Raw genomic sequence first — 27,046 nt, 5'->3', positions numbered from 1 at the left:
TTGCTTTCTTACACTTCAGATGGCTCAGCTGTTTCAGCTACATACTTTTTAACATTGTTATAGCCTAATAAATATCAATTTATGAAAGTTTTCCTCGGCATCGCATTTTTATTTTTGTCCTAATTTCGGACTATTATTTCTAATCATTGTCATGTCCTGAAAAACAGACCATGCTTCTTGATGTGTGCGTGTGTATATATATACACACACTATTTGAGCATATAGGAGAGTTATTACTTCCTCCTATAATAATAATCTTATTTCTTTTTGTTCTCTGAGATATATCGCTCCTTTAGGTTACTTCCTGAACCTTTTCTGTTCTGATGACTAAAGAACAAAGTTTTAGCTTCATTTGTTAATTTCAGTGATACTCTTAGCAGCAAAAGATACATGCTATATCTTTATCTGTTCAGCAGTGAAATACCATGGTTATTAGCAGAGACCTTTGCTGGGCCACGGTGGAAGTATATGTCATTGTTCTGTGCTGGATTCACCCTGCTTACATTTAAAGCTGTAGTTGTGAAATATAAAGCTTTTTGAAGTGATATCCCATGTGAGGAGGATTTTCTCTTGTGAATGCTGTTCTCAAAAAACTTGAAATCGCAGAGTGACAAGTGATAATTTGTCTGTGAATCGTTGTGCTAATCAGATACCCGCAATGGTTTTGACTGCTGGTATGGTAGCTTTGTGGAAGAGTTAGACTTTTTAAATGGCAAAAGTTGCTCTTTTTTGCAGTTCTGTGTCTGTTCTGGGATATTTTTCACTACTTGAAAAACAGCTGAGGTCTTCCCTATTTTAGGTGTTATGTACAAGCCTGAAAGTTAGGGGTAAAGAAACTTTGGATCATGTTTACTGCAAGAAAGCAGAATTTTTCTGCAGTAGCCCTTTATCTTAAGCCTTTAATCAACCCTTAGTAAGTTAATAAGGTAGGCAATGAGGTCCCTCAGCAGGTTACTCTCCTATGTATTTTACTTGATCGTTATGATTTCCCTAAATATGACCTCATTATATTCTGAAATATCAAGTCAGAATCTACATCACAAAACACTAAGAATATTTCACAGCATTGAAATTAAATTTTTTGTAGTTGATAAGTGTGATGGCAAATATGTGAGTAAAGTGATGGCAGCTATGCTTTTAGAAAGCAGATTTAAAAAAAATCCCTGTGTGAGTCTCTCTGACATGAAAGCTGTAATACTCTGATAAAACCAAAAAGCATAATTGTTTCCTGAAACCGTGCACAAGATTTGAGATTACTCTGAGAACTATTGATTTTGAAGTTCATGAAGAGTGTATGTAATCAGCGTAGCAATTTGACTTCTTAATTGGACTAGTCCTGTGAGATTTTGGCTCCCCATACAGTATGTTTATGAATCTAATCAACCAGGCAGCAAAAAAAACCCAACAATTATAGATACTATCTTTATTTTTTTAACTCACAAATGAGCAGTAACTGAAATACTGGAGCTCTTGCTCCTGTGATAATTAAAACAGGGTTCTGAATTAATAGAAATTTTTAAAAAAAGTACCCTGAAAAAATCTATACATCACAAAATTAGGTCCTTGGCAGCCAAAAGAAGTAAGAGAAGGACAAAGGAAACTCTTGGACTGTGCCACCAAATACTAGTTACCTGCTGGACTAGTATGTAGTGATTGAGCTTTGAGATGCAGAACTTGATGTCTGAAGTAATTAATGACAAAAGCCTCCCAGCTTTCACTGTGGGATGTTAGCCAGCATGTAGTGCTTCAATGAGGCAGAGTGCATTGGAAAAAACACGAGTAAGTTGCAGAGAACAAATGCTATTTAGATAGTCGGAAAGAATCTACAGAAGTAAGATATTTCTCATAAGAACTTAACCTCAAGTCATTCCAAAATTGCACATCTTTACAGATGTTATCTACGTAATTGCTGAAGAGTTTGCGTGTGTGATGGATGGTCTGTTTGCAGTTTATTACCTGCTCTATATCCTCTTCCGCTGAAAGGAGCACAGCTGGAGCAGTGTGGAAGAGGGTTGCCTTCCCCACTTGGGGGGGAAGGGGGAACTGCTCCTTCCCAGCAGGCAACTTCCCAGATTTGCCTGGGGAGAAGCTTAGATAATGCTGGGTGGAGCAGATAGCAGGAGGCTGAGACTTAGCTGCTAGGAAGGCTTAGACAGGAGGTAAGATGGGCTTCTGAGAAGCAGGCAGGTTATGTTTGTGGTTCAACTTTTAAAGGTGGTTAGAAAAGTCTTCTGGAAGATTGAAAAGGAACTGCCTGGAGTCTGTTACAAACCAGAAGCTTGCTGAAAGATCAGGCTCAGTCCAAAACCAGTGAAAAGGAACTTGCTGTGTAGGGATGGGGCATAGGGGAAGATGGCTGTGTTCAAAACTTCCCGTATTTCCATTCTGCTTACCTTTTACAACCAAATTTCTTTATTTCAAGATTCCAGTCTAGCTCATTTTCAAGCAAAACATGATACATTAATTTAGAAGCCCTTTTAATGTACTTGATGACTTCAGATTAAAGCAGTAGTGCAGGTAAATCCACTTAATGCTCTGGTAAATTTGATATACCATTACAGTATTCAGTAGCACACTTATGCAAGAAGCAGAGAAACAAGTGCCAGTCTTTGTTTGAATTAGAGGGCTTAGCTTTTTTCTTTTTGTAGTTCTTAATAATATGTTTCAGTTCTGCTGAAGCCCGTCTGGTCTTCAGAAGTCAGCTACAGGAAAAGCTTTAGAGAGACAACCTGACGATTGTATTGTCATGTTCGCAGTGGCTAAACAGTAACTTGAGTTTATGAAAGGTAGAATATATGTAATTTAGCAGTGGTTTGAAATGCTGGTATTTCATGAGTATTTACTAGGAAAAATTTCTGAGATGTACCTTGCTTGTGTGTAATTAAAATGGAGCTGGGCTTTGTTTATTATTTTGATTCTTTTCCTGAGAAGCTTAAAAAAGCTTAAAAAGCTTTTCATCTCATGTCAAACTCTTTGTTAAGATTTTTCTTAACACTAGCCAACCACTTCAGGAATTCAGGGCCTGCATATTGTCTGACAAATATGTTGCACAAATTTTCTAGGGGAATTATAGTTCTGAGGCTTGGTTTAATTGATATAAAGGCATAAGAATGCATCATCTTAAGCAGACAGAGGGTTTACGCAGTCGAAGTCTTGAGAATATAGTATACTGAATTGTAGACTGCAAATGTTAAGTCAGGGAGGCTGGCACTGGTAAGAGAGTGCTTCTTGTGTTTCTCTTGTTTCAGAAATTGGATTACCTGAGGCATTAACTTAAACTTTTTGCTCCAACTTTAAGGCAACAGCTTCATTATAAGCACATCTTAAATGTGTGGGAACTCCAGTTGTACGTTCCTTAAGTTGTCAAGTAAGACTTCATCGGTTTAGCACTGAGGTACGCTAGGATAGCTAGTCATCGAAACGTGCCGATGCTACTTCCGAGCAGCATCATTGCAGATAACCTCTGTGATTTCCTCTTTGCAGAAATCATAGTAGAGAGGCCAAAGGCAACATTATGATACCTCTCTAACTTACTTTTTATATATCCCCAGTGTATTTAATCATTGTAAGGCAATAAGCACTAGGTCCTCTGTGACCTGGTGAACTTTATGCACCCTGTCACTGGTCAGGTATCCTTCACTATACCTTATACTTCGTTTTAGTTTCTGAGGATGTAGATTCAGAAACACTTTTACGTCAGGAATACCACAAGAACCCTGCCCTTTTCCTTCTCGTGTGACTTTCTTCCTTCTCTTATTTTTGCATTATCTGTTTCCTTGCTGATGGTGCGCTGTGTCCCACCTTGCAAGTTACTAATGGAGGATGTTGAACAATATTGGCTCTTGTATTGACACTTGGGGTGTGCCTTTGGTAATTGACCTCTGGCTGGACTCGGTGCTGCTGATGTGCAGCCCTTTGAGCCTGACACTTTGGATCATTTTAATTGTTGATCATTGATTTTAGGAGGAGATCTTGATTGGTAGGAACTGTTAGTGTGAGCAAGGATTTCAAGTATGCATACAAGTGTAGCACACTGTGCATAGAGACCAAAATATTTTACAGAAGGTGATAGTATGGTGTGGGCATAATTCACCTAGAAAGCCTATCAACAGATACAGAAACCTGGCTTCCTCGGTTCCGAGGCTCATGGGAAGTACTTGCATCTGTTTCATCTGGCTCTAGACCATCCGTTGATCCTCCTGTCTTTATATCAGGCCAGGCTGGGAAATGTTGGAAAGAGAAGGCCCCTTGTAGTTGCTCTTTCTCTGTCCACATTGAAAAAACTGAGATTGGCAGTCATATCAGGGTCAGTGTCATCAGAAGAGTGGCTTAAAAAAATATGGCCATATATAGGTGAGAAAGATGCCAAAACATACTAAGTAGGGAAATAAATGCATATATTGCAAAGTGCTGGGTTGTCACAGATGGCTCTGTCATTGTTATTCTAAGGTTAAAACCAACATGGAATCTTCAAGTATGTTCACAGAAGAGTACAGTTTTAAGAGATAAGGGACAGGGTGATGTTGCTCTGCATATGAAAGATCACAGGATTTCACAAGACGAATGTGAAAATAACCTTCTCTCACACTGTGATCCTTAGTGCTAACGGTTGAGGTAGTGATATTCTGTGACTAAAATTCTGATTTACTGATTGTATATATGCTAATAAGTGGATGGATATGGTGTTCTCACAACTTCATTAGATCCCTTTGCCTGTTAGCATCATATCAGTTTTATCGAGATAGATTGCCATCTTGTCATGTTCTCTTTTTATTTGGGAAATAGGAAGGACAAAAGAAAAATTGAGTTGTTTGTAAGGGATCTGACTTAACTGAATAGAACAAACTGGATGGGACGTAGTTTCCTCTAATTCGTTAAAAGATGTATTTCAAATTACTGAATTTTTACTTTTTTTTTCTCTGTGACCATCACATATCTGGTAGTTAGGACAGTTTCCATAATCGTGTGTGCTTTCATCTAAGTGAAAAGGAGGGAGAAGAGTTTTCCTCTGCATGTTTGGAAACTTACAGCAGGGCCTGACAATCATACACTTCAGTCAATGCACTCAGATTCACTTCTGCTTTTAGGAAGTTCTGCTCCTTGGATAGATATAATGTGTACCTGAATTTTATGTATCAGTCAATAGACAGTAATCTGTGTTACATAAAAGATTTCAGAGACAATTTGGAATTATTCCAAGCACGGTTCTTTATATTCCATATTCTATAAGAGCAAGGCCATGCGACCTCACGCAGAAATCCAGTATATCTACTTTTGTTCATTATAAGACAGTATTAAAAATGCAGTGACTTATCTGTTATGGGCATGATACCTGACTTTTAGATTATCATCACAATGATTTGGTTTTATCATCATTCAAGCTTACGACAATGATTGCTATTTGTATATTTTGTGCTCCTGATAGCTGTGTTAAAACCATGTGGGGAACATTAATCTAAATGCTGTAGGAAGGCTCAGAATCAACTCACTGTGTTGTGGCTCAGGAATGTTTTAGGATTTCTCTTCCTCTAATTTTACTGGAATTTGGAAAGAGAAACTTGCTTACAGTTGGATCCTTATTTAAAACCACTTGAATTATCAATAAAATTACATGTCTAAATTGTCAGAATATAATTAATGAGTCATGCCACGGTTTCTATTCCTATGTCTTCATTCAGTTCCTATACTTTCGTTGTGGCTGAAAGTTTGCAGCAAATAAAATACCCAGTTTTCAGAATGAGGCGTTTGTTTGCGCCTTGGCACGTGCCAATCTTTCAGTGAAATTTTGTGGAAAAATTTCTGCACCAATCTTGAAATGTTTTGTGAACTTGGAGCCTTTGGGGTTGTATTGAATGTGAGGTCATTACTCTCACTATGATAATGTAAAATGGTAACTATGGCAACTGCAGCGTACTGGAATGGAGGGTGAGGAGAGAGGTTTATGTGAAAGAAGTAATATCATTGGACATAGAAGACATCCTTGCAGAGCCTCCTCAGATGAAGATGATATATGGATGTTTTGTTTGTGTGAGGTTGTCTTATTTTCTAATGTCAAGGAAAATTAAACTTCTCATGACTAGTCCTCCTCCAGGTTTATTTTAATTGGTACCACAGGTTTTAAAGAGAGGTTTATCTTCTGTCCCTGATAATTAAAAGCTTGTGGAATATTCTTAGGGCTTTAAAGGCATTAACCCCCTAGAATTTAATGCAGTGAAAACTGAAGCTATGAAAATGTGGCTTAAAGTTTTGGTGTTTCTTTTAGTTTTGTTATATAAATTAGAAAATACTAAAAGATCAATGAGAAAAGGAAGGAACAATAGCTTTTGAGTTTTAAAAAACTTCATGCAATGAACGTAGGTAAATGGTAAAGTTGCTTAAACAGGCATGTACAGTGAGAATGCCACGCAATATTTTTATGCGAAGCCTGTGGGAACAGAGAGTTACTGCTGTTTTCAAGGCATTCTAAGATGTAGTGTTTGCAAAAGCTTTCATCAGATTTTGCAACATTTGCAGGTTTTTTTGAGAGCACCCACACCTATTTATACTGTATGAGATCTCCAGCTTTTCTGATCCGCGCCCCCCCCCCGGTAATTCCTGTTCACAGAGCTGGATTTAATTTCTTGTGATTTGTCCCATCAGTGCAGTCTTTTGCAGCAGTAAAACTGTATGGAAAAAGGAAAGTACCTACAGACATCGCTAATGACAAAGGGGTTTGTTTTTTTGTGTGGTGTTTTTTTTAGTATGTTTTCTGAGTATCTTAATGCTTATAGGACAAAATTGAAACTGGATCTCTAGTGTTGTGTCAAAATGTTCTAAACATTAAGAACATCCCTGCCTTCCTCAATATGCTTATTGTGTTTTAAAATAAAGGTGAACCTCCCTCTAATTTTGTTTGAAAGGCAGCACCAAGAATATTTGGAAAGAGGCATTTTGTGCATCGTTCTTTGAGTGTTGAACTCCCAGAAGGGTTTGGGGCTATTATTGATCTTTACACTGTGACTTCTAAAATGTGCTGCCATTCTGGGTTAGATCGGGGCAAACTGATGATCACAGAATCATTGGTCAGGTGTAGAAGCTATGATGGCATGACTTTGTCCTCTACCGTACTGACAGCAAGCATGACCTTTAATTTCCTCTTATGTCATCCTTGTCATAAATGTACAGAGTGACATCTTCACCCTACTGAAGTTTATGGGAGCTTTGCTATTAACTTCAGTGAAGTTAATAATTAAAAGTAATACAGAAGTTGTGTATTTTAGGGAAAAAGTAGGTTTAGATTCAAGTAACTCTCGTGATTTTTCCTTCTATTGAATGCAAATCTGATTTCATTTTGCAATTTTAGTGGCCTCTTAAAAGAAATCATGTGATCATTCTTCATCCTATATGAACATGGCCTTGCCATTCAGTCTTGTTGTTTGTTATAAGAAAGGCAATAGCAGAATAAGGAGCTAGAAAGCAGAAATAAAACACCAGTATGTATTCATGTTCTCTCATTAATGGCAATCCTCCCTTCCCCCAGCTCAAACATACAGACTTCTTACCATGGCAGATATTTCTTCTCTGAATCGTGTTTGATTCTAATATAATGCAGAAGCAAATGGAAGTATAAAATCAAATCAGCAGAAGTTGAACCAACAGTTAAGCAGCTGAGGAGGCAGTGGAAGCTTTTAGTTAAGCAATGTGGTATCCAGTACAAAGACTCAAGGAATTATTTATTTTTGAACTAGTGGATTGTGGAATATGTTCCAACACTTTGCAGACTCCAGCTGTGGAATGTATTCCAACTACCTGCAGACAAATGTAGCTCCTCCTCATTGTCAAGTGTAATCCTGGTCATTAGGATTCGAGCAAACAGTGACAATGTCATTAACTTGGCTTACCTGTAAGTGATGTCAGGACTGAGCTGGCATTGAAGTTGCTGAGTGCTGTTGGGACAAAACCCAACATATCCAAATAGGATACAGGATAAAGCTTATCCTAGTCTTCTGAAACACCTGCCCTCTTTCAAAGCTGTCTACATGGAATGAGTCCAAGATTTTCCACTTCCTATCAATAGAATTCTTCTACAATAGAAATTCAACGCTTTATTTGTGGTCTGTCTGTATTGTCACACAAAAGGTACTGTAGGAACAAAGGTGGTTTTTATCTTTTACATGGGCTTGTCCAAATTGCAGTGCAAATCCTGGGGTCTCTTCCTTTCTAATACTTGCATCTTAGTCTGCTGTCAGAAGGGGAGTGAGATGGTGAGCTTGAAAGCCCATATGTTGTACTGTTTTGCTGATGGCCAGCCAGCCAGTAACACTGACTGACTTAATGCAAATGAGAGCTAGTTTTGCTCTGAGATCTAGTTTGAGGTGGTATTGTGTCGTTCCTGATGGTAACCAAGTTTTAAAATTAATTTTGAATGTATCTTCTGATGTCCTTCTAACCTTTTGGTTTCTTTTGCTGTTATGTATAAAGCATAAATGTGCAGAAATTGCTTTTAAAAGAAATGCTTGTCACCAATAATCTTTTTTTAATCATAATTTTTTTAATCTTTGGCTTTGATTTTATGGTAGTATTGAATCCCAGATTGAAACCAGCTAATGGATTTCACAGAGAAAAGGCATAGTTACTATGGCTACACAGCACCCTGAAAGCTTAAAAGGACAAAGGATAAATGAATACGGTACTGGCTGCTTAGCCATTTCTAGAATAGATTCTAATAATTTAAAGGCTTTATAGTCTTTCAGACAGTGTCAGAAAAAGCAGGATGTTAGTCCTTTAAGAATTTGTATTTTATTTTTAGTTTAGACCATTACTTTTGAAGTAGCATATTTGAAAAATATTATTCAAAACATCCTCTGCTTTTAGCCCACTTATTTCGCATATATCTATTACATGTAATGAAATTGGCTATTACTGATCATTTTATCACAGATATTTTTATTTTGGTATTTTAAAATGAGTAGGAATCTAATCCTCCTATGGACAAATAAACACAGAGTAATTGTGGTTTGAAAACTTGCAGTTATGTACTTTTTACAGCTTTCAGTGTAGTTTTGGCTGAAATGTTTTTACCTTTGATATTCTTTTAAACCAATCTACACATTTAAGACAAATTTTGTATATAGTAAAGAATAAACACATGCATTGTTAGGTTCATACAATTAAGGAATTGAATCACCAGTTTTCAGCATCACCTTAGTGACTGATGACAGAAGTGCTACGACCTGCCTTTGCTTGAGGAATAAAATGCGTTAGAAGTGATAAATGTATCACTTATCAACTCACTTGCATATTTTAATGACCTGTTAAAAATAACACAAAATATAATTTTTTAGAGTGTAATGATAAAATGCATCTATTGTTCACCACAAATAGAAGTTCTGTCTGCTGATAGTTGTAGGCAGTATGCTTTGGCTGGTGGGTAGTAGAATATCGTTGGGAAGGTAGCAGGCGAGCTTACAGGTTGTTTTCTAAAGAGTTGTTTCGTGTACTCTTATTTGCAGGCAGGGGGCTCTTGTATTTGTATTTTGGACTTATCTGTCCAGCAACATTCTCATGTATTTGTAAAGCAAACTGGACTTGCTGCATATGCAACAGCCCAGCTGAGCTGACGTCCTATTGTAGATCTGTCCTGCACCTCATGGAAATGCCACATTTCCTACATTAGCCCATAGGGTCATTTATGTCTAAGGCATACAAAGAAGCCTTTCTACCTAAAAATATCAGAATTATTCTACAGAACTTCACCGCGCAGACCAGCAATCTAGACCAATCTGTAAAGCCTGTTTGGGCCAAATTCCAAGACAAACAGAAGAGAATGCCTGGGAAAACCCAAGAATAACCCAACTAAATGTAGAGGTAAAGGGAGGTGATGCTGGTAGAAGAATAGTGTAGGAGTTTGATCCTGCTGTTTATGGTGTAGCTCTAGGTTATAAACCGAAGTACCATGGTGCAGAAGTGACCCAGAACTTCTACCTTTTAAATCTCCATAGGGCCTGTTGCTAGCTGCTGCTTCTGGTTTCAGACAGACAAATCTAAAATACAGATATTGGACTTTAAAATCCAGCAGGCCAGTTTACCTAACTTAAGACAGTTATTCTTTAATGTACAGCTTGAACAACGTTTCTGTTACAATTTCACACAGAACCAGTGTGCTCAAGACCAACACAATATTTACTGAAGTTGGGGTTGGTTGTTTTTTTTAAGTGTTTACATTAAAAGACCTTTTCAGAAGATCTTCACTTCAAAATATGTTGTATATTTCTACTGCTTCTTAAAATAGAGAAAAAGGGTTTTCAAGATAGGTTGTCAGGTAAAATAAAGTTACTTTCATGAAATTGCTGTTATTAATTTTTTATCTTGCATGAAAATGTATTGAGAAATTTTCCTTTTATTTATATTTCTTTGATCATTGTAAACATGAGGATGAAAAAATTAGATGGTCCGTTAATGATTTGTAGGTGTTGATGTCTAGGTGAAGTTGTCCCATAGGAAGCAGTCATTGGCTTTTCATTCCAAAACTTACTTTTCAGCAGAATGTAACCTTGTTCTTTAAAACTCGTACTGCGCACAATTTGTTTTACTACACGTAACGTAAAGATTTTAAAATTTTAATCTAGCAAAAGCTACCAATGGATCGACAGGTTTTTTATAACCTAGATCTTCCATCCCTGCCTTGGATGATTTAAATGTAATTCTCTCCAAAATGAAATTATAAAAACAATAAAATAAAATAAAATACAGATCCCTTAATTAGGGGATTTTATTCATCAGTATTTGTTTCATTCGTGTGGTTTTTTTTTTTGGTTGATGAAATAGTCAATTTATTATTTAGTTAAGTACTGCAGAAAGATGCTGCTTGAAATTCAGGAGTGGATCAGTTAGAAGTGCTTCAAGAGAAGACTATGTGATATTGGATGTTGCTATGGGAAACTGCTTTGCAAGAACATTTGCAGAGCAGATGGACCAAGATAAATAAAACAGTTACAGGTATTGAACAGATATAGTGTAACGTTCTGTGAAACAACGGGGGAACATGAACTCAAATCAACGTAACACAGTTCTTTGTTTCATCCTTTTTTAATGGGTATGCTGATAGCTTTATTTTTGGAACACAGTTCTTTTCTAGCAAACTTTTTTGTCCTTCTTTAAATGGGGTAGTATATTTTCATGGTATTTTATCTTACGCCATTGATAACTGTCTGATATGAATAGCTAAGTAGCGAAGGTTTCCTATAGATTTTGAGTTTTCAACAAGTCAATGAAAATTTCAGGGTTTATCGGCCTCATCTTCTGTGTTATGCAAAACCAGTAATGTCTTAACTTTATGGTGTAACTTACTACCTTTTGGGCTAGCCTCTAAAGTTACATCTAGGTACACAAACTCTATGGAATGGGAAAACTTTGTATTTTAGAAGTTAAAATTTTGTTAGCTTGACGTGCTCGTGGCTATTGAAGGCTTTTCTGTAACCTTATACACTAGCTTTTTTTCCCCTTGATTTTAAGAAGCTAAGAAAAGAAACATAGCCACCCGTTTAAGAACTAGAATGTCTTTGTAAGCATCTGTTTGGCACAGAAGTTTGTTTCCTTAGCAACATGCGCACAAAAGATACTTGTGTGACTGTCTACATACCACATGCCTTTGTAAGAGTACGTATCTACAGAAATCCACTGTATGTTTGTTTAACATGTGTTCTTTGTTCTCCCTGGCAATGAATAAAATAGGCATGCACTGTTTAATTTTTCTCTAAGGAAATAGGTAGTTAGAGAATTTGAAATATAATTTGTAGTTGTATCTTTTCCACAACTCAAATTCAAACTTGTAAAAAAAAAAAGGTGTCTAGAAAAATAGAAGCTTAATCTGCTCTCATGATGATATATGATTTTAGCTGCTAAAGCTTTTTTCCCCTAAGTAATATATTGACTGTAAAAAAACTTTCTTTGGACTTTTAATACACAATGTATCTGTGCTTCTTTTCTTCATGAGCTATAAAACTTACTCCATGGGTTGATTTCTGCACATACAGTAGAACTGTTGTTTGGGTCATGCAGTCATAAACCTGTGAATGCCCACATATCTAGCAGTGTGTTTCATTTAGTGTGAAATACCATACCAGGGAATACCATGCAGTTGGCTCACATTTTTAGAGCGCATGTTAAACGTTTTTGAGTGGTCAGAGTAATGCTTGTTTGTTTACAACTATATATTTCCTTTTGATGTATTTGTTGTTAATCCATTTTTAAATACAACATGTGAATATCTGCCTGAAGTTATATATTTATGTATGTTCTGCTTTTCAGGGAAAACATGGAGAGTTTGAAGCAGGAATTATTGGGGAAAATTGTAGAGCTTCTGTTCTACAATGAATTGGATCAGTATCTGAACTTCTTCCACTGCTTTTAATCTATGGGTGTAAAGTCTTGCCATTGATATCAGAGAGGCCAAAAAACATGTTGGCTTTCATTAGGGTCAGGGTTACTATATGCTGATAGCTTTCAGCTATAGACTTTTGTGCCTTTTACACTAGCTAAAGGACAATGAGGTTGATCATCCCCCCGCCCCCCCGGCACTGCAGAGAAGAGATTTCATGGGTGATTAATTTAAACTCTTTTCAATTTATTTTAAGCAGAGACCAGTTAAATAAAACACTTTACAGAATCACAGGATTGTTTAAGTTGGGAAGGACCTCTGGAGATTGTCGAAGCAGGGTCACCTAGAGCACATTGCCCAGGACTATGTCCAGTTGGATTTTTTAATATCTCCATGTGTGTAGGCTCTGCAACCAATGGCAATCTGTGCCATTGGCCGACCAACCTCAAAGGCAAAAAACCCATTATGTTTAAATGGGATAGCTTGTATTTAATTTATGCCTGTTGCCTCTTGTCCTTTCACTGGATACCGCTGAGGAGAATCTGGTTCTGCCTGCCTTATTCTGCTCCCCATCAGGTATTTATAAACATAAATAAGATCTATCTGAGCCTCCTCGTCTCAAGGCTCCATCTCTCTTAGCCTCTTCTCATACAAGAGATGCTCCCATCCTTTGATTACCTTCATGACCTTTTGCTGGACTTGCTCCAGTAAGCCTATGTCTCTCTTCTAGAGCCCAGGATTGTGTCCATCATTCAGGGTGGCTCACCAGTGCTGAACAGAGAGGAAAGATCACCTCCCTCAGTCTGCTGGTAATACTTTTCCTAATGCAGCAAAATGGGCCACCTTTGCTGTGAGGGCACATTGCTGGCTCCTGGCCAGCTCGTTGTCCTTTAGGTCCTTTGCTGCCAATGTGCGTGGGATTATTCCTGCCAGGTGCGGGACTTTGCATTTCCCTTTGAACTTCATGAGGTTACTGTTGGCCCATTACTGTGCCTGTCAAGGCCCCTCTGAATGGGTGTACAACCCTCTGATATATCAGCTGCTCTTAGTTTTGCATTATTGGTGAACTTGTTGAAGGTGTACTCTGTCCTGTCTTGCAAGTTCTTGATGAGTTGTTGAACAGTATTGGCTCTCATGTTGACACCTGGGGCTGGACCTTTGATGACTGGCCCCCAGCTGGATTTGGTGCTGCTGGTCCACAGCCTGTTGAGCACAGCAGTTCAGCCAGTTTTCAGTTCACCTTGCTCTCCATGTATCTATTTCTTGTTTCATCAGTTTGTCAGGGAGGGACAATGGGAGACAGTGATGGAAGCATTACTGAAGTCAAGATAAGCAATGTTCAGTGTTCTCTCCTTGCCCATTGGGTCAGCCTTCTCGTTATGAAAGGCTGTCAGGTTGGTCAGGTACAATTTCCCCTTCATATATCCATGCTTACTACTCCCGAACACCTTCTCATCCCTCTTGTGTTTGGCAATGGTTTTCAGGTTATTTTCTCCATTCCCTTCCCAGGTATCAAGGTGAAGCTGTGACTGGCCTGCGATTTCCTGGATCATCCTTCTTGCACTTTTTGAAAGTGAGGGCTACATTTACTTTCTTCCAATCCTCAGAATTTTCTCCCACCCCCAATCACCATGATCTTTCAACAGTTGAGTGGTCACACAATGACATCAGTGAGCTCCCTCAGTAAATGTGGGTGTATCTCATTATGGCCCATGGATTTGTGTGTGTCCAGTTTGTTTAAATGTTTCTTTACCTGATCCTCCTCCATTGAGGGGCAATCTGTCTTGCTCCAGGCTTTCCCACTGACCTCTGGGACCTGGGATTGCTGAGGGATACTGATATCAGTAAAGAGTGAAGTGGAAGCATTCAGTGTATTGGCATTCCTCATCCTTTGTGACTTGCCTCCATTAGCATTCAGCACCGGGCCACCATTTTCCATAGTCTTCCTTATGGTGCAGATATACCAGTGGGAATGTTTCCTGTTTCCCTTCATGTTCATGTGAGCTGTCCGACACATGTCTTTGTGATCCCAGTGAGGTCCAACTGTATGCAGACCTCTTGGTTCCTGCCTGTTCTGTACGCTGTGCAATAGTGTACAGGCTCCTTGGAGAGGTAAAAAAGCATCCTGATTTCCCAGAAGAGGTAGGACAGCTTTCCCCATAATTCTGGTAGGCATTTTTCTGTGTAGGTGGACACAGTTTGGGTAGGACCCCCGCAGCCCTGTGTTTTTGCTTAGAAATTTCCTCCTGTTCACATTGCCCCATATTTTTGCTTGCCACCCTGGTCCTTCACTTCTTCACTTGGATTGTTGGTTATCCTTTCCTCCCCCTGTTATTCCTAGTTTAAAACTCTCATTACTGGATTGGCTAGCCTGCTGGCAAAAATGTTTTTCCCCACTTAGGTGGATACCATCCCTGCTAAAGAGTCCTCTGTCCGTGTAGAGCATCCCATAACCCTGTTTGCCCACGCCAACTGCACAACCAGGTGTTGACTTGCAGGATATGTCTACTCCTCACACTCTTATGCCTTTTGGGAAGGATTAAGGAATAAACTGCCTGAGCTTCCGTGCCCTTGACACCCTCCAAACCCTGCTCCCATCATATCCCACAGCAAGGCAGTCAGTGCTTCATGCTTTCCTGATTGCACCTGGCATCGTCATCGGTGCCTGTGTGGAAGAGCAGCAGAGGGTAATAGCCTACAGGAGCTTTTCCACAGTGTTCTGATCTGAGTCTCTGGCAGGCAGCAAACCTCCCCAGGCAGCAGGTCAGTGCGGCAGCAGGTCAGGGCGGCAGCTGGGGGCCTCCATCCCCCACAACAGGGAGTTGACCCTGTGTTCTCCTGTGCAGCTTGGGTTTAGCTGGTTTGGGTCCTTTGCTGGACAGAGCTTGTATTTGTTGCCCTCATAAGACAACTATTTTAGTTAAATGTTTAATGTGTTTTACTCCTTGTTTTGCAAGCATATGTGTGTAAAAACATTGCTAGTGAACAAATTATGTGTTTTGGCATTTTTGTTTTATTAAGCTTTATTTATTCTTGAATGGTATTCTGCCAATGCCATATGGGTAAGCTGGCTACAAAAAGGCTTCTTCCACTAGCGTGGCTGATAGAGGAGAAAATCATGTATGGTTTTCCTGTGCTCACGGAGATCAAGGATTAATCTTTAATTAATCTCAAACGAATCTGAGGGTCTACAGGAAGATGAATAGGAACCAGTGTATGGTGTAGGATTTGATAAAGGTTAAAGACTAACTTAAAGTCTTAAGTTAGTCTTTAAGTTAACTTAAGTTAGTCTTAAAGACTAACTTTCAAGTCCAGAAGTGTTGTTTTAGGCTGTACCATCTGGAAGAGATCAGCATAAAACATTTTTCCAAAGCTTGCCTCATAACATGGTTTAAGGCTATTAAGTGTAGGTATACAATATTTCAACGTGATATAACTGGTTTCATATTTGTCTTGTTTCTCTTTGTTCTAGGAGATGAACCCAGGAAGTAATGTGAAGGGTCATGTGAAGCTCTGTCATAGCAGAAATTTGCTAAAAGATTGCTTTACCTGTAAGTTCTTTTTTTTTTTTTTGTAAATGTTAAATTATATTTATGCTGCTGGAAAAAAAAAAGGGTTTCTTTTGGCATTTTGACTTTCAGCTTGATGGTGAAGAAAACCCTGCCAAGTGCCTTATGTTTAACGCCTGCTATTATTAGCTTGCTATATTTTAGTGAAGAGCAAACAAACATTTTTGCTCTTCTATTAAGGCTTTGAATCTAATGAGCAAGATTTTAATGATGTGTCATTATAGGTTATACATCCACTGTGATACGTACTAAACTGCAATAGCTTATTTTTCAGAAAGTGAATGAAAGGTAGAAAACTTCCAAACCCATATGATAGTATGAAACTTTTCCACTGAAAAGTTCTTCAGCAAAGATTGCCTGTGCAGGTGCCTGCTGTGACTCAGACCTTTTCTGGATTGGTCATCTTTTTCCCGAGTTATTACATTATATGATAGTGCCCTTTACAGATGTGCCATTTGTGGCAAAGAATTTTCTATAACCTATAGTGAAATAATTTAATTTTATATTTATCACATAACAAAATCCACTTAGGAATTTAAACTTTTGTTTTCGAGTCTGTCTACATCGAAATACTTCAGAATTCAGAAGTTCTTAGTCCCAATCAAGAGTTCTAATTTGAAAATAAATTATGAGATGGGAAGAGAAAAGCTTCCTACCTAGGTATCATACATAAATATGCCTAAAAAGTTTATCTTGAGGGAGATTGGGAATTTAGCCAGTATATTAATTTTCCCCCTTGTGTAGTTCAACTAAGCATCATCTAGGTAGCAAGTTCCTGAAAACTATAAAGGGGAAAGTATTAATGATGAGTGTTTCAAAACTGATAGTAACTGTTTAATCCTTTAAAAAATAACTATTTTAGATTTTTTTTCCTTGTCTAGCATTCTATTTTAAAGTAGCAGCAACTCCTATACCTGGGCAACATAGGCGATTTAGTTTGGTATAACCTTCGACCAAATTAAAACTTGCAAATTCTAGTCTTCCACAATTGAAGCTCTTTATGAAGTGTCAGAAAATGTTCTCATATTTATTTTTAATTTTCCTCAAAAAGTACTTCTTAGTATTTCTTTACTCTGATGTAACTTGAGAGATGTTGAAACAACCACAAGTTAAGTGCAAATACAAGAAAATCTGATAGAAATTAGAATTTTAGTTCTGTACTTTGTAAAGTAAAAACTGAACATTATTGTCTTCATTCTATTAATATTCACACAGTACTGGTGAAACTTCAGCAATTGCCCTATTTTATCGTAAATGTGTTAAGATTACTCAGATGATGAAGTGTTTCCTTTGGTTTTATCCAAGAATCTGGAGGGGATATTCCAGGATAATTCAAGGAGACTTTTATGATTAGTGAAGGAAGAGAGAAGAGAAACTGCTACTCTGATAATGCTGCCGTAATAACTGAACTTGTCTCAGACTTTCAGTATTATTTGGTAGGCTTAATTACTTAGCACTAGTCAGGCAAGTGGATTTCCATTGTCATAAGAGTAGCTTTAAAAAAACCAAATGAACTGAGAAGAGGTATGATTGAGTTAGAATTGGCTAATTTATTTCAACTTCGTCTTTTCTTTCAGTTGCTCCATTCATCTTTTGATCTGTTTCTGAGAAATGCAGGTTTTTTACATGCGTGTATATGTGTGTGTCTGTGTGCATGTGTGTATCAATTAGATCTTTATGTTCATTGAAGATACCATTTCGGATAGAAGTACACACTTTACTTGGAAAAATCTTAGGTGAGAATGTGGAGAAAAGGTCTTTGACAGGATGCAAAAGTTGAGAGCTGCATTGTACTTAAGCACTGTAAAGTACAGTTGTAGCCTCCTAGACAGCAAATGTGTCTGCATCACATTATGTGTGACTGTGTCACATTATTAGCAGAAAATATGGGTTTTTTTTCTGATCTAAAATGTTGTCTGTTATAATGAAGTTAGACAATTCTGAAGCCTCGATAGAGAACTGGCAGTATGTGAGTGTGGAGGCATATTTTCTTCCCTTGGCCTAAGAACTGATCCCATATCTACTCTTCCCAAGTGCCAGTGAACCTCTTTCTGGTGTACATTATGAGTAAATGATCGCATACATGTGATTCTAATGGAGTATGGGCGTTAATAAATGACATCAAAGGAACCATAGTCCTAAGCTTCATTGCCATAATTTTTCCTATTATGCAAATCATGCTTCTCTATGTATGACTTCAGTTTTGCAGAAGCGTGGAGGATACTTGTCCACTTGATATAAAAATCGTTCATGTGGCACTACTTTTATATGGAGAAGCAGATTGCTTTGAAGCCCAGGAATTTGAGAATTATGGTGGGCTACAGAAAAAAAAACTGGCTATACTCCTTAAAGAGATTTACATGGGCCAAGAAACTGTTTGTTTTGTATGAAATACAGGCTTCAGCCTGTTTTTCCTAAGTCTGTCACTCTAGAAAGATAATGGTCTGTCACTGTTCTTTACCACTAGCGGACATTTATGCATCTTTAATCTGCACTTGAGGTGTTTGTGCAGTCTGATGACCTGAAAAGAGTGAGCAAAGGCTCCACTCCATCACTTTGTGAATATGCTGAATTTGTACTCTTTTCTGCACGTGGATCATATACAGTGGCATTATAGAGAAGAGGGTGTGCTTTTGCCTCTGGTATATCTGTATTGAAATGCTGTCAGGACCTTAATTTCTTGTTTATTTGTGCAATTTTGACCATAGATGTTTGAAAATGCTAAGGATATTGTTGACAATTTCTGCAGATAATTCTCATGGGATAATCTGAACAGGAAGATGCTTGTAAGCACTGATTAGATAAACATAATAGCAGTTTTATAAGGTTGACATCAGTGAATACAGATTTCTTTTAAGCATTGTACATACTGTTTTTGATTAAGTCTGTCTACTTTGGCAGCATGTTTCAAAGAGAAGTGCTGTGACTAGGAGGAGAGAAGGTTCTAGAGACTGATTGTTGATTTAATAAGGTTTTAATAAAAGAACTAATATAGTACTTTCTGCTTGGAGTAAGTTCCGACTGGTACTATATGCAGGCCAGAAGGAATAACACGCCTTATTTAACCAATTAAATCTTGCTTGGAGAACTGTAGACAGGCAATTCTGGTCCTGTTTTATTTGAATTCTCTTTTTAATTGGTTGTCAGTAAGTTAATGAAGCTATGGCAGCACTCCCTATTTTCACAGATGGCTGGACTGGCGTGTTTCAAGTCCTCCTATACACCTCTATATTTAGTACTTAATCTATTCAATTCTTGTTGAAGAAGTGGGGGACGGTATCAGAGAGGCATATATGCAGCTTCCTACTGAAGGCTGCAATTGATTTTATAATTCACATATTCAACCAGCATATTGATATAAACAGAAGAGACAGCATGGGGAGGAATTATGGAGATTGGTGACAAGTAGTCTCCCTCAGGGGTCTGTACTGGGACCGTACTGTTTAATATCTTCATCAATGACAGACAGTGGGATTGAGTGCACCCTCAGCAAGTTTATGGATGACACAAAGCTGAGTGGTGTGGTTGATATGCTTGAGGGATGGGATGCCGTCCAGAGGTACCTGGACAAGCTTTGAGAAGTAGGCACTTGTGAACCTCATGAGGTGCAATGAGGCCAAGTGTAAGACCCTGTGCCTGGGTCAGGGCAATCCCCAATATCAATACAGGCTGGGGATGAAGGGATTGAGAGCAGCCCTGCAGAGAAGGACTTGGTACTGTTGCCTGAAAAGCTGGGTATGAGCCAACAATGTGCTCTTGCAGCCCAGAAAGCCAACTGTATCCTGGGCTGCATCAAAAGCAGCGTGGCCAGCAGGTTGAGGGAGGTGATTCTGCCTCTCTACTCTGCTCTGGTGAGACCCCACTGGAGTGCTGTGCCCACCTCTGGAGCCCTCAGCGCAAGGACATGGACCTGTTGGCGCAGGTCCAGAGGAGGGCCACAAAAATGATCAGAGGGATGGAACGTCTTTCCTATGAGGACAGGCTGAGAGAGTTGGGGTTGTTCAGCCTGGAGAAGAGAAGGCTGCGGGAAGACCTTATTGTGGCCTTCCAGTACTTAACAGGGGCTTATAAGAAAGATGGGGTCAAAGTTTTTAGCAAGGCCTGTAGCGAAAGGACACAAGGGGTAATGTCTTTAAACTAAAAGAGGGCAGATTTAGACTAGATGTAAGGAAGAAATTTTTTACAATGAGGATGGTGAAACACAGGAATGGGTTGCCCAGAGAGGTGGTAGATGCCCCAACCCTAGAAACATTATTTTGTTTTTATATTTTTCTCAAAAAGGGAGTTTGCGTGTATAATTTCTGTTAATGTTAGATAGTGAACAAATAAGAAAACAGCAATCTTCTCTTTTTCCCACAGCTGGATTGCTCTGTGTTCAGCTAGTGACTGTCAAAATGAATTAACATTTCTGTCCTGTGCTTATAAAATATAAAAACTTTAGGTATCCTAATATATTCTATATAAAATAAGTAGTAGCACAAAGTCTGCTTATATATATTTATAGAAGCACAACAATTTCTAAATATGATAACCATTCATTTTGACAGAAATTCAAGAGCACAGACGTTGTGTTTACACAGACAAAATGGTAAATTGCTCCTCTTTATGAAAGGCATGTTTGCTGATGCCCAGCGACAAGAGTTCATAATTTTCTCTGAATATTTCCCTTGCTGGACCTCTGGAGCCTTAACTTCTCTCCCTATTCTTCTCATACCCCCGAAAAAGGTTTGAAATACCTTTTCTTGATTCAGCTGACAGTACAGGGTTGGGTGATTTATTTGGATGTCCTGATTGAGTCCAGTGCAAGTATTGCAAAAATTGAAACTAACCCAGTCGAAAAACTAAAAATACACTGCCAAAACCAGTAGTAAGAATTTAAATATGTTTAGAAACTGTTGAAGAATAGCACAGGTTTTTTTGTAGAAGATTCTGAGACCCTAAGAGCACATCGGTTTCCAAGGAGTGTCGTGCACAGCTCTAATTAATGTTTCGGTGATCACTGAAGATAAATATTTCTCTGTTCTCCTCATGCCTTTCTTTTGTCTTTCTGAACTAAACCTAGACCTGAACTTTAATCTCATATATTACCTGGCATATTTTTTTGTGTTGGCTTCTGTGAATATATTTAGGGAATACAAGTTTTAATTGTAGCATTTTGGCGTACTCTAAGCATCTTCATGATCATACACTAGTACAAAGCTATCTTGCAGAATAAGGGGAATAGAATTATTTTGAAGGTCTTTCATCTTTTGCTTCATTACTTATTATGTAGATTTTTAAAATAAAGTATATACTAAGGAATATAAATTGATATATCTGGATTGATGATAGTAAGAAATACAACAGGTGTCCCTAATGTTGCTTGTTAATTTGCTTTGCTGAGGCATAATTTCATGCTTTGTTAAAATCAGACATAACTATGATTTGCTGAAGGTGAAATAAGGGGACAAGCTCCATGAAACTTCTGTGGTTTTAAAAATATATGATACCAAATTCGACCCGTAGTACTGAAAGCAGTAGTCAAGAAAAAAATGTCCTGTAAGTTAAATGTGATGACACAGGAAAGAATATCAATGCAACCAAACCAAAGTATTTTCTATTTGGGGGGAGTATTCAGGCAATCTTTTATTCTAGTTATAAACTTCCTAACTCTGTTAGTGTCAGAACGCACGTGCAGGTATCAAAATGGTGCTAGTGAACATGTGCACGGCATTCATAAGACACCAGCCCTGGCTTCATTAGCTGCTGAGCATAAGGAAAGTTGGGGAATTGTGCAAGCTGCTTTGGAAATTAAGATGTTGATAGCTCATCATGGAATAAGCAATGCCAAATTTGAAAAAAGTGCTGGTGGAAAAAAAAGAAATGGGACACAGAAATAAAAGAAAAACAATTGCAGAGACTTTTCAGGAAATTAAAAATGTGGTACTCTATTTTGATGAATAAAAAAAAATGTTGAGGCCTGGTGGGAGAGAAGGGGTAGAATGGTACAAGCACTGAGTAATTCTGACTAATAGTGTTCATTTTTTATTTTGGATTGGTCTAATTTTTTTCAAATTCAACAGAAGACAACTTAATTTATTTTCAGTGTTGTGAAAATATACTTTAATTCATTCTGTAATACTTATTTTTCATTAATAATAAGTTTCTGTTTAATTATGTGGTGCTTTACAGAATGTGTGGGTAGGAATTACAAATGCTTTGATTCCCTCATTTAGCATGGTGTGGTTATAGTATATGCTTCCAAATTCTGCAACAAGATTTGGCTTCACAGCCTCCCTCGGACTGAGCCTTCATCCGTCCCTCTTGGGGTGACCATCATGACTATGCTACAGAAGTAGCTTGGAAGGGAAAGAATGAGTAGCCTGTCATTTATACTTCACCTGCTTATTACACTTGTTGGATATTACTCCACAATTAGTCCATTGGCAGGAAAGCTACCTGGGATTAGAGCCAGTGAAAATAGTTTTTGCTGTCTGTTTGCAGATAGTTGTGTGTCCTACAAACAAGATTAATGCACTTGAAAACAAGAGTCAAATGGTCTTAGAAAAAGTGCAAAGAGAATTATCTGTAGCTTAATTCATACCACTTAACAGGTATGGTTAAGTGAGGTACGGTATTGTTATGCTGTATATCTACATGTCCTACTGTGTGGCTTCAGGCAAAAAATTTGTGTTTCAGCTCCTATATCAATAATTTGCATGGTGTGAAGGGATTGCATCATCATAGAGACACAAGACGTGCAGCAGGACCTCCAGAATGCCTACACAGGGACATTCACCTCTGTGGAGCTGTGTGAGGAGCTTGTTTTGACCCACTGAAAGCAGAATACTCCTGAGAAACATCGTATTGGTTGAGGAGCAACTTACAGTTTCTTTCTTCGTATTGCCTAGAAGTTGGTGTGTCGCTGAGCGTTGTCTCCTTCCTCGGAAGGCAGGTTTAAGGGTGACTGTCTCAGGAAATGGCATTTTGCAGGGTCATTCTTGCCATAGTCTATTGATACAGTCAGGGGGACTGTAATGGTTGTGGCCTGCTGTACCTTCAACAAGGCTAGAGAGGATAAGTAGGAGTATTTATTAATGCAGTGGACCAAAGATAGCACTGTGTTTTGTGGGCTGATTCATGTGAGAATGGCCTAAGGATTCTCTGTTTCTGCTGCCACCTAGGTATTTTCCTGGAAAAATTAGTATGAATTCTTGGCTCTAAACTTGAGAGGCAAATTTATACTTCTGTAATTATTTTGATGGAGTTTATTGTTGTAGTCTATTTCAGATAAACCTACACTGCATGAATCATAAGATATTACCAGCTAGAAAACAGAGATACAATGTCAAGAGGTGCTTTTGCTCCACAAATAACTAGTTCTCCCTTAATGTCAGGTCTATGTGGCTGTAAGGTTTGTTTTGGTTTTGGGTGTTTTTTTGTTGTTTTGGGTTTTTTTAATCATGTGTACGTTGTGAGAGCATTGCCCTCCAACTCTGCAGTAATCTCTGATAAGTTGCTTGTATTTTTAGATTTTTATGACTTCTATACTCCTCAGGCTTTAATATATCCTTTTTATACAACTCTTGCTTTGTGAATCGTTTCAAAGTGACCATGACTATAAGCAGAAGGTTTATTTAAGTGGAAAATAAACTAAAGAACGTCAGAAATGACTGTCAAACTGACAGAATGGCAGTGGGAATACTGATTTGTTTCTTGTGTACGTTTCTAGTTTTGTGATCAATCACTATAAGAAGGCAATAATCTAAAAGTAAGGAAGTGAGGAAAACTTGTCCGTGCTGCTCTCTGCAGCTTTCTGTTAACTAGGAGCTAGAAAGTATTAGCAGCTTGTGGGGTTCTTTTGCTTGACGAGCCCAGCAGTGTACATAGTAGATATTATACAGAGCTGTGTAGAAGATCTTGAGAAAATGAGGCTTCATGCATTATTGCCACCTCCCATCACTAGCATTGCATAGCTGTTGGTGGTGCAATTCTGGGCCTGTCCAGGTTCAATTATTTTGTAATTAGGGGTAAAATTGGAAAAAACATTGCCGATAGGTGGTATTTGTTTGTTTAAATACCTACAATAAATAGTTGTATTTAAACTACCGTTTATAGTTATAGCTAAAATTTCTAGCAGGTACACCCTGCAACGTTCCATGGTTGTCCTGCCCTCTGGCTGGGGACATGGCTAGACTATATCTGTGTGCTTCCTGCTGAGGTTCCCTGCTGAGGATCACAGCATGTGCATAGGTAAGAGAGGAATGGTGGGCCTTATGAAGGGACAGCTGGGTCTGTTACCAAGTCCTGTAGTACACAAATAGCCTATATACCTTCAACCCTCACCTGGAATACTTAGCATCCTGAGGCCTAACTAGCAGTTTTTGGAATGAAAACCACTAAAAGTTTAAACTATGATTACAGCAATCCTTACCTGGCTATCTGCTGTATTTCAGTCTAAAGATCTGCTTTCATCACAACTTGGACAAGAGCGTGTAGGCTGCCTTTATGACCAGGGAGAGACAAACGCAGCCTCAGATGGTTAGGGTTTAGAAGTAGTACGCTTTACTTGTGGGTGGTGCCTGGTGTCTTCTGACCAGAGGAACTGGACTCCAGGATGAGCTAGGTGGCACAAATACATCTTTGCTTAAATTTAGAAGATATTCTTCCTGGAATGTTTTGCAGCATTCATTCAAGAATTCCTGCTAAAGTGAAAAATTCCATTGATAATCTCATTTGTGTAAAATGTCCAGAAAGAGAATTCTTCAGGCTAAGTTAGCACTAACTGGTGTTAATTTCACTGAGTATGAAATTTTTAATACAGGGGAGTAATTGCTTTGGAGAGTAGACTGCACATTTAAGTGGCTAAGGTTAGATGATGGTATGTATGCCTTTCCACTCTTTGGCCCTGAGTGTGTATCAGTCAAAGAAAGAGGATTGCAACCACTTCTGTTTTGAAGTGAACTTGGCTTCCATTTTCAAGTTATCTATTCAAAAGGTGACACGTGCTACAGTAGTAGCTTAAATTATCTGTAATGACTCCGTTTGGCTCAACTGACATTAGAGGGCAAGAAGATCCTGGAATGATCCTTACAGCCTTCATTTCCTAGTGGCTCCCAACAGAAGTGTATCGTGGTTTCACCAGCTCTGAGTGCCTGGCAACCATCTAATCAAACACGAACACCCCCAAGAAAGGAGAATAGTCGTCTCCTGATATGGAGAAGGAGCACAGCTGTAACACATGAAGGATAGAGCTTAAGGGTGCTGTAAAGTGCCTCATGAATACTGACTTGGCAATGGAAATATGTGCATGTTGTACTGGAGCTGTTTTTGTGTAAGATGCTGTAATGAAGGCATTTCCTGAGAGGTGACAAAATGTAATTGGACTGGTCACAAAGGAAAACTGAAGGCTGATGTTCAGTTTGTAAGATAACAAAAAAGCGCCATTTTTGCTGGCCCTAGACTAATTGAGATTTCTGTTTTGTAAGAGATTGTGTGTATTTTCTTTTAAATTATGTTTTTGACATTTTTCTTCCTAAGCAAATCATACTATGTTTAAATGGAGCTAAATATACAAAATAGAGCAGACCTATACATAAGCAGAATTATAATGGGAGAAACAGATATAAAAGGAAGCCATTATTTCTTTCCCCTGGGAGATTTATCTAATTTGCAATTTTTTTTAATAGTCCACATAAAGAAATTTTGAAAGATGTCACTCACCATGAGTAATAATCTTATTGTATTTGAGATATACATTTCAGTACAGCTGTAATAATAATACTAATATTATTATAAAGTGGAACGGGGCCATGTTAAACACTTTGAAGCAGGCAGATGTGAACCTGTCAGGAGGCATGTATTTATAACCAGTAATAATTAAAAATTACATTATTAGCTCTTACAAGTCTCATCTGAGACCTAAATTTGGATTTTGCTAATGTATCCTAGAAACTCTTCTTTCAACAAAATGTCTAGTTGTCTTCTGATTCTTAATGTCATTGTGGCCTTAACTACAACCTGCGTCTGAATTTTTTGCTCTTATGTTATGCGTTATGAGAATTCCAGCCTTTTACAATTTATGAACTTTCTTCCTTACAATATCATTTAATAGACCCTTGCTTTCTGTCATGGCAAAGTTCTTGATCTACTTTTTCTGTTTATCTTCCATTACTTTATCCATTTTTGTTCTTCGTCATTAATCTCTTCCAATTAAATGATTTGTCCTTTTCATCTGTGTTTCTGCAGATGGAAGTCTTGTAGATTCCATACTGTTTCAGTGAACCTAACAGGGCAGGAGTGTCACAGTGAATATTTATGGCCTTGTGACAACTGTCTATGTGAAACTGTGACAGTTTGCTCAAAAAATAGAGAGACCAAGTACATGAATAGTTTTGGGGTTTTTTTCCTACCTTTTTTAAGCGCAGTTTTTGCCCATTCATCCCCTCGAGTCTCTCTTCCTTTTGCTGGTTGTACAAAGCTTTGATTTGATCCTATTAGGTTGTACCCATAATATGCTTACTTTGTTTATGTTAGAATGAGTCACAGCAATAGTCGCTCTTGTTTGTTGCTATCAAAATACCCCAGTACCCGTGTTTAGTTGTTTTAATAATTAATTGTGGTCTCTGAATGGAGGAAAAGCCAGTATTTGCAGACATAAATTGAGCACTGTTATTGCTGCAAGAAGTGGGAGGTGGGAAGGGTTTTAAAGATCCTTTGAAATCAGTGAATTTGTTCTCCTTTTGTTGTTTTCAACAAAACATGTCTGTTTGTTATTGCCTAAACGCTCTAATTTTAATAAGACCAGGTTTCTAATTTGCTAGATATGACATGCATTTAAAGAGAGATTCTTTTCCTGTAGGAATGCCATCAGTCTAAATATACAAAAAATACATGGGTTGAAAATAAGGTCTTACGGTTATAGCATTTTCTCTCAACATAGTTTATTTCTTCCATCTTTTATCCCTTGTGGCCTGGTTGAAAGAATGGTTCTTAAGATGCAGCTTACAAGAAAAGTTGTAATGAAGTGTTAGCTCGTTGCAAAAAAAAAAAAAAAGTGGATATTGGTTAAATGAAGAAATCACAACCATAACTGGACAGAGAGCAGATGAAGGCAGGCACTCGTATGTGTGTCATACTC

At 38.1% G+C, this 27,046-nt stretch overlaps 1 protein-coding gene across 2 annotated transcripts in view; it reads left to right on the top strand.

Annotated features, from left to right (window-relative positions):
- The window catches only part of MARCHF1 (membrane associated ring-CH-type finger 1), a 254,830-nt gene that overhangs the window by 57,955 nt on the left and 169,829 nt on the right, over nucleotides 1–27,046 (top strand). For both annotated transcript variants that reach the window (XM_075091062.1, XM_075091061.1), the window contains exon 2: nucleotides 15,831–15,909. The gene's annotated coding sequence lies outside the window, so the exon portion shown is untranslated. The remainder of the gene's footprint in view (nucleotides 1–15,830; nucleotides 15,910–27,046) is intronic.

Source organism: Phalacrocorax aristotelis, chromosome 4, assembly GCF_949628215.1.
Source record: "Phalacrocorax aristotelis chromosome 4, bGulAri2.1, whole genome shotgun sequence".
Taxonomy (NCBI): Eukaryota; Metazoa; Chordata; class Aves; order Suliformes; family Phalacrocoracidae; genus Phalacrocorax; species Phalacrocorax aristotelis.
Note: the sequence above shows the minus strand (reverse complement) of the source record. Positions and strands in the feature narration are given on the sequence as shown.